The 6,958-nt window shown below is 42.1% G+C and overlaps 1 non-coding gene across 1 annotated transcript; it reads right to left on the bottom strand.

Annotated features, from left to right (window-relative positions):
* Positions 1-2,391: 2,391 nt before the first annotated feature.
* On the bottom strand, positions 2,392-2,463 carry Trnae-cuc (transfer RNA glutamic acid (anticodon CUC)). The gene has a single exon. It is a non-coding gene; the product is annotated as a tRNA-Glu (tRNA).
* Between the last annotated feature and the right edge of the window lie 4,495 nt (positions 2,464-6,958).

The following is a 6,958-nucleotide window of genomic DNA, read 5'->3' as shown; positions in this document are numbered from 1 at the left end:
TCTCTCTCTCTCTCTCTCTCTCTCTCTCTCTCTCTCTCTCTCTCTCTGCTAACCAACGACGCCTCGGTACATCGGCTGACGTCTACTAAAGGAGGATGATCAAGGGTGAAGAAACGCAGAAGACACTAGAAGGGTAGATAAATGAGAATGATGAAGAGGAGCTAAAGGTATAGACAGTGAGAAGGCATCAGAAGAACGACGAGCTGAGAAAAGGAAGAGGAACAATATCAGTGAGGAGGAGGAGGAGAAACGGTATCAGTACGCTAGTGAGGTGGAGGAAGAGGAGGAGGAGGAGAGGAAACAGTATCAGTGAGGTAGTGAGGTGTAGGAAGAAGAGGAGGAGGAGGAGAGATATCACAGAAGATAAAGAGTAGGAGGAGGAGAAGAAGGAAGATTAAGAAGACAGTGATGACGAAATCCACGGAAGAACGAAAGGAACACACACACACACACACACACACACAAGTGCAGTCATGTGAGGTGCACAGCGCGTTCACCTGTTCATGAAGGGGCGTGCACCTGGCCACTACCCCCCAACTCTCCCCACCCCATTCCCTCCCCCCATACTGCGGAGAGACTGACGCACGCCTGACGCACGCCGTGAGAGAGGGGAGAGGGAGAGGGAAGGAAATAACCACGTGATCGAAGTGAGAGGAAGATAGAGAGAGGGAGAGGACGAGACCAATTTTAGACACACACACACACACACACACACACATAGAGGAGCTAGCTCACTGGTAACGTCCTTGCCTATCATCTGGACGAATGTGAGGTTCGCGGGGTAGTAGTAGTAGTAGTAGTAGTAGTAGTAGTAGTAGTAGTAGTAGTGGTAGTATTGTAGTAGTAGTAGTTGTTGTTGTTCTAGAGCAAATGCATGGTTTGTAAGGTTTCCACTGGGTGGTAGCAGTATTAGTAATAGTAGTAGTAGTGGTTACTGTCCCATAGTCTGTATGGTTTGTAAGGTTTCTATTGAGTGGTAATAGTAGCAGTATTTATAGTAGTCACCGTCCTAGCGTCTTGCATTGTTTACAAGGTCTCAGCTTTACTCCCACTACCCTGCACACCCCAAGCTTACTCCAGCAGGATAAGCTGTAGATCGAAGGTAGGAAATAGCAGGACGTCTCCCTCTCCTTTCCTCTCGTCCCGTGTGGCTCTCTCTCTCCCTCCCCACGGATGCTCATTCCTTCTTAACCAAACAAAATTTAAGAACATAAGAAAATAAGGGAGACTGCAAGAAACCATGAGGCCTACAGGTGGCAGTCCCTGTGTTAAACATACCTACCTATTTCCACCTATCAAGCCTATTCATAAAGTTGTCTAATCTTTTCAAGCTCACTAATGACTCAGCACTAACAACATGATTACTGAGTCCGTTCCATTCATTTACCACTCTATTTCCTAACCCAATCCCAAGAAGTTCCTCTCTTCTAATCTACTGACCTAACAACTTACCGTAACCTAAACCAACACAACCTAACCTGACCTGACCTAACCCAACCTAATCCAGATCACCTTATTTAACCCAACCTAACCTAACCCGGCTCATCCAAACCCAACCTGATTTTAACCAACTCATCCTAACCAACCTAACCCATATTGACCCAATCCAACCTAACCTAACTTAACATAAGCAATGAATAACAATAGTTTCAGGTATAACACAACACTTACAATAAACACGTAATAAATAAACTGATAAATACACACACAAGTAAAAAAACAACACTATTACTGTTAAGGAAAAAAAAAAAGAATCAGAAAGCTCAAAATATTTAATGTTTTATATTTATTCACTCAATGGCTCCTGAAATTCAAAGTTTATGGAAAAATTACGCACCATGAATAGAAAAAAAAAACATTAAAGAAGGAAAAACTCACTTCACCCACGGTCTCCTCTCGTAGTCCTAACTCTCTTTTCCACTCACCTTCTGAAAGTAAATAAAGAGCCAGATTACTCTCTCTCTCTCTCTCTCTCTCTCTCTCTCTCTCTCTCTCTCTCTCTCTCTCTCTCTCTCTCTCTCTCTCAGTATTATAGATAATTAGTTTTTTACGTATTCCTTATCTAAATGTACAAGTTTTATGGATGGTAGAAGTAGTAGTAATAATAGTAGTAGTAGTTGTTGTTGTTGTTATTATGGTAGTAGCTGTTGTTGTTTTCGTAGTAGTAGTAACGGTAGCAGAAGTATAGTAGTAGTAGTAGTAGTAGTTGCTGTTAGTGGTGTCGTTTTCATTGTTCTTATTGTAGTAATAGTAGTAGTAGTAATGGTGATGTTAATAATTGCAAAAGTATTAGTGACAGTGATAGAGTTTGCAAAGCATCCCTTCGCAACGCACATACACAAACACACACACACACACACGCACACTAGAAGGCAACACCTATAAAACAACTTCCCGTGCCGGGAATCGAACCCGGGCCTCGCGGGTGAGAGCCGCGTATCCTAGCCACTAGACCACACGGGAGACAGTAAGAGAGGCATCAATAATAAGGATAATTTTGGTGGTGGTGGTGGTGGTGGTGGTGGTGGTAGTAGTAGTAGTAGTAGTAGTAATAGTAGTAGTAGTAGTAGTAGTAGTAGTAGTAGTTGTTGTTGTTGTTATTATTGTAAAAAGAAAAATGAAGCAGAACAAAATCAATAACAAAAAGAAAAACAACAAATGCAACAACAACAAAAACAACAACAACAGTAAGATGACGATGCTGATGATGATGTAGCAGCAGCAGCAGCAGCAGCAGCAGCAACAGCAGTAGCAGTAGTAGTAGTACTAGCACTAGTAGTAGTAGCAGTTTTGTAGTAGCCGTAGCACCATCACCACCACCACCACCACCAGGACTCGTGGCAAACAAAGCGGGCGGCGCCGTAGAAGGGATGACAAGTGGAGGAGGAAGAGGACGAGTGGAGTGTTTGGTTGAGTTTCAAGGTGTTCGCAGGTGTTGCTTCGCTCCAGTGGTCCGTGAAAGGAGGACGAGGAGGAGGAGGAGGAGGAGGAGGAGGAGGAGGAGGAGGAGGAGGAGGAGGTGGACGACACGACGCTGGAGTATGACGGACTCTGTAGGAATGAGAACGAGGAGGAGGACAAGGAGGAGGAGGAGGAGGAGGAGGAGGATGAGGAGGAGGAGGAGGAGGAGGAGGAGGAGGAGGAGGAGAAGAAGAAGAAGAAGAAGAAGAAGAAGAAGAAGAAGAAGAAGAAGAAGAAGAAGAAGAAGAAGAAGAAGAAGAAGAAGAGAAATCAGCAACTAGAAGGAAAGGATGACAAAAAAAAATATGAATAAACAGAGAAATCGGGTTGCATGTGACAATGAAGGAACAAAATAAATAAATAAATAAATAAATAAACAAATAAAAGCAAGAAAAACGAAAGCTTACCTTTGTCCTCACCCTGTCCCACCCTGCCTCTCTCTGGCCATCACACTGCCGCATCGTGCCTCTTTCTGCTCATTACACTGCTCCACCCTGCCTCTCTGACCCTCATCCTGCCCCACCCTGGCTCTCTGGTCCTCACCCTGCCTCATCCTGGCTCTCTGACCCTCACCCTGCCTCACCCTGCTTCCCTCTGTCCGTTCATCCTGTTCAAGACTAACCCATGAAAATAAATACTAAATGAATGGCGTAATCTATAAACACCTATGTATCTATGTGTGCATCTGTTTGTCTGTCCATCTCCCCACCCTCTATCTCTCTTTTTAAGACTGACGCACTTCGAAAAAATACGCTTTTAAGAATATGAGATAATTTTCACTTGCTAAATGTATGTGTTTGTATGTCCAATAAACATCTATTTATTAACCTACTCACTTATATATGTATCTGTCTGTCTATCTGTCTAACTACCTGTCTATGTGTCTGTCCGTCTGTCTGTCCGTCTGTCTAACAATCTGTGTTTCTATCTATCGATCTGTATGTCTGTCCACCAATCAATCAATATATCTACCTAATTACCTGGACAAAATATTTATCTATCTACCTGTCAGTCAACCAGTGTATCTATTTACCTATACTTATAGTATCTATCTATCCATCCATTTATCTACTTACATATCTACCTACCTACCTAAGTATCTATTTATCCATCAACACACCTCCACAAGAAACCCCCATCACACACACACACACACACACACACACACACACACACACACAAAAAAAAAAAAAAAAAAAAACACTAGGAAAAATAAAATATCATTATCGAATTTATATAGAATTAACGAATCTGTCACTACCAAAAGATTTATTCCCTGCCACCACCGTCGGTTTTCCTTCGTCTAATTGACAAGCCGAGATGCAACAGTCAGGCTTGTGGTGGACTTGTCTTTCTACTTTCTATTCAAGAGTTACGACGCTTCTTGTTCTCTTAAACTCGTCAATTGCATGCGTCTTTCCCTCTCTCTCTCTCTCTCTCTCTCTCTCTCTCTCTCTCTCTCTCTCTCTCTCTCTCTCTCTCTCTCTCTCTCTCTCTCTCTCTCTCTCTCGGCCCCTGCATTGGCATTATTAAGACACTCCCCGTTTGTTCGAATTTTGTTTGACTCCATTTAATACTTGAATAAATGCGGGAGAGCAGTGTGTGTGTGTGTGTGTGTGTGTGTGTGTGTGTGTGTGTGTGTGTGTGTGTGTGTGTGTGTGTGTGTGTGTGTGTGTGTGTGCTTTTACTTGTTCATTTATCTATTTATTTATTGTTATTATTGTTCTCTTCAATGTTTAGGAAGGAGAAACAAGAATTGGTGTGTAATGGGTGAGAGAGAGAGAGAGAGAGAGAGAGAGAGAGAGAGAGAGAGAGAGAGAGAGAGAGAGAGAGAGAGAGAGAGAGAGAGAGAGAGAGAGAGAGAAACTATAAGTGCTGCTACAGTCAATACTAGTACTACTACTACTACTACTACTACTACTACTACTACTACTACTACTACAACTACTACTACTACTACTACTACTACTACTACTACTACTACTACTGCTACTACTACTACTTCTACTACACTACTACTTCTACTACTACTACTACTACTACTACTACTACTACTACTACTACTACTATTAATAATAATAATAATAATAATAATAATAATAATAATAATAACAACAATAAGATATAATGATGATAATGATATGTAGAAATAAATCAGTGTTTAACTTTCACTGCGAGACAAGTGACTTTCTGCATAGGAGGAGGAGGAGGAGGAGGAGGAGGAGGAGGAGGAGGAGAAGAATACTAAGTAGACATAAAAGGTTAAGGAAAGACATCAGAGAGAGAGAGAGAGAGAGAGAGAGAGAGAGAGAGAGAGAGAGAGAGAGAGAGAGAGAGAGAGAGAGAGAGAGAGAGAGAGATAACCGATAGTAAACACACTCCCAAGGTCAAATCAACACAATAGTAGTAGTAGCAGCATCAGTAGTAGTAGTAGTAGTAGTAGTAGTAGTAGTAGTAGTAGTAGTAGTAGTAGTAGAAGGGGAGTTATAATTATCTTCTACCACCACCTCCTCCTCCTGCGTCCTCTCCTTTGACACGTTCCCAACATTCCTAAGCCCCTGAAGGGAGGAGGAGGAGGAGGAGGAGGAGGAGGAGGAGGAGGAGGAGGAGGAGGAGGAGGAGGAGATGACCTTCCACGGATTAGATCGAGTGCATTTATTTCTCCTTCGCTGGACTCACTCACCTCCCTCCCTCCCTTCATTTACTAACATTATTCCTTGGGTTATTCATTCCTCCTCCTCCTCCTCCTCCTTCTTTACTCCTCTTTTTCAGTAACTCACTAATTTCCTTCATCTTTTCACTCACTCTCTCTTTCCCTCATTCATTTCACTAATTTTTTCATAGTATTATATTCCCTTATTCACTCACTCACGAATTCATTCATTTTTCCATATACAACAATTTTCTTAAGTTATTCAACTGTATTATTCATTCATTCATTTTCCCACAAGCATCTTTCCAATACCAGTTATTCTCTTTAGTTACTCATCATTTTATTTACTCATTTATGCATTGACTCATTTGTTTATTCATTAGTTTATCCACTCATTCATTCATTCATTCATCACCTTTTTCTCTCATTCAACCTTTTCATTTATTTTCTGCATTCACTGTTGCGTAGTTGGGTCTGTACAGAGAGAGAGAGAGAGAGAGAGAGAGAGAGAGAGAGAGAGAGAGAGAGAGAGAGAGAGAGAATGCAATCACTACCATCACAACAGTAAGCCTCTCTCTCTCTCTCTCTCTCTCTCTCTCTCTCTCTCTCTCTCTCTCTCTCTCTCTCTCTCTCTCTCTCTCTCTCTCTAATCACTCCTTAATCACTAGCCTAAACTCAACTAAAAGCAACCCGAATGAATAATGAATGTTACATTTCTCACATACAACTAACCTTAAAAAAATCCGCCCAAACACTACTAAGAATCGCCCAAATATTCTACATAGCCCAAAAACCTCCATAACTAGACCAACACCAATTATAAACAGCCCAAAATACTATAACTAACCCACACCACGTAAACATACCACAAAATCTGTCCAAACTAGCCCAAATCATCAATACATTACCAAAACACCAAGCCAAACAACCCTAATATTCCCCAACCATCAGAGACTAGCCCAATACCTCATAAAATAGCCCAAAGTACCTGGAGTACCAAATACCATCTTAAAGTAGCCCAATGCTTCCCAAGAAACCACCCAAAATAACCCAACAACCAATACCACAAACACACCAGGAATTAGCCCAATACCACATCAGAATAGCCCAAAAAGCTACCAGAATTAGCCCAACGCTCCCGATCAGTAGCCCAGTAATGCTCAAGCTAGTCAATACAAGCCCGGGACCCGCGCTCACCACCCAGATCTTGCCTCAAAATAGCAAACAATCAGCCCAAAGTACCATTACTCAAACACCACCTGGAAATAACACAAAACCCACTCAAACTAGCTGCTGCCTCCCCAGAACCCGCCCAAACCACCGTCATCTAGAACGCAGCCAGCT

The sequence above is a fragment of the Scylla paramamosain genome, chromosome 8, assembly GCF_035594125.1.
Source record: "Scylla paramamosain isolate STU-SP2022 chromosome 8, ASM3559412v1, whole genome shotgun sequence".
Taxonomy (NCBI): Eukaryota; Metazoa; Arthropoda; class Malacostraca; order Decapoda; family Portunidae; genus Scylla; species Scylla paramamosain.
Note: the sequence above shows the minus strand (reverse complement) of the source record. Positions and strands in the feature narration are given on the sequence as shown.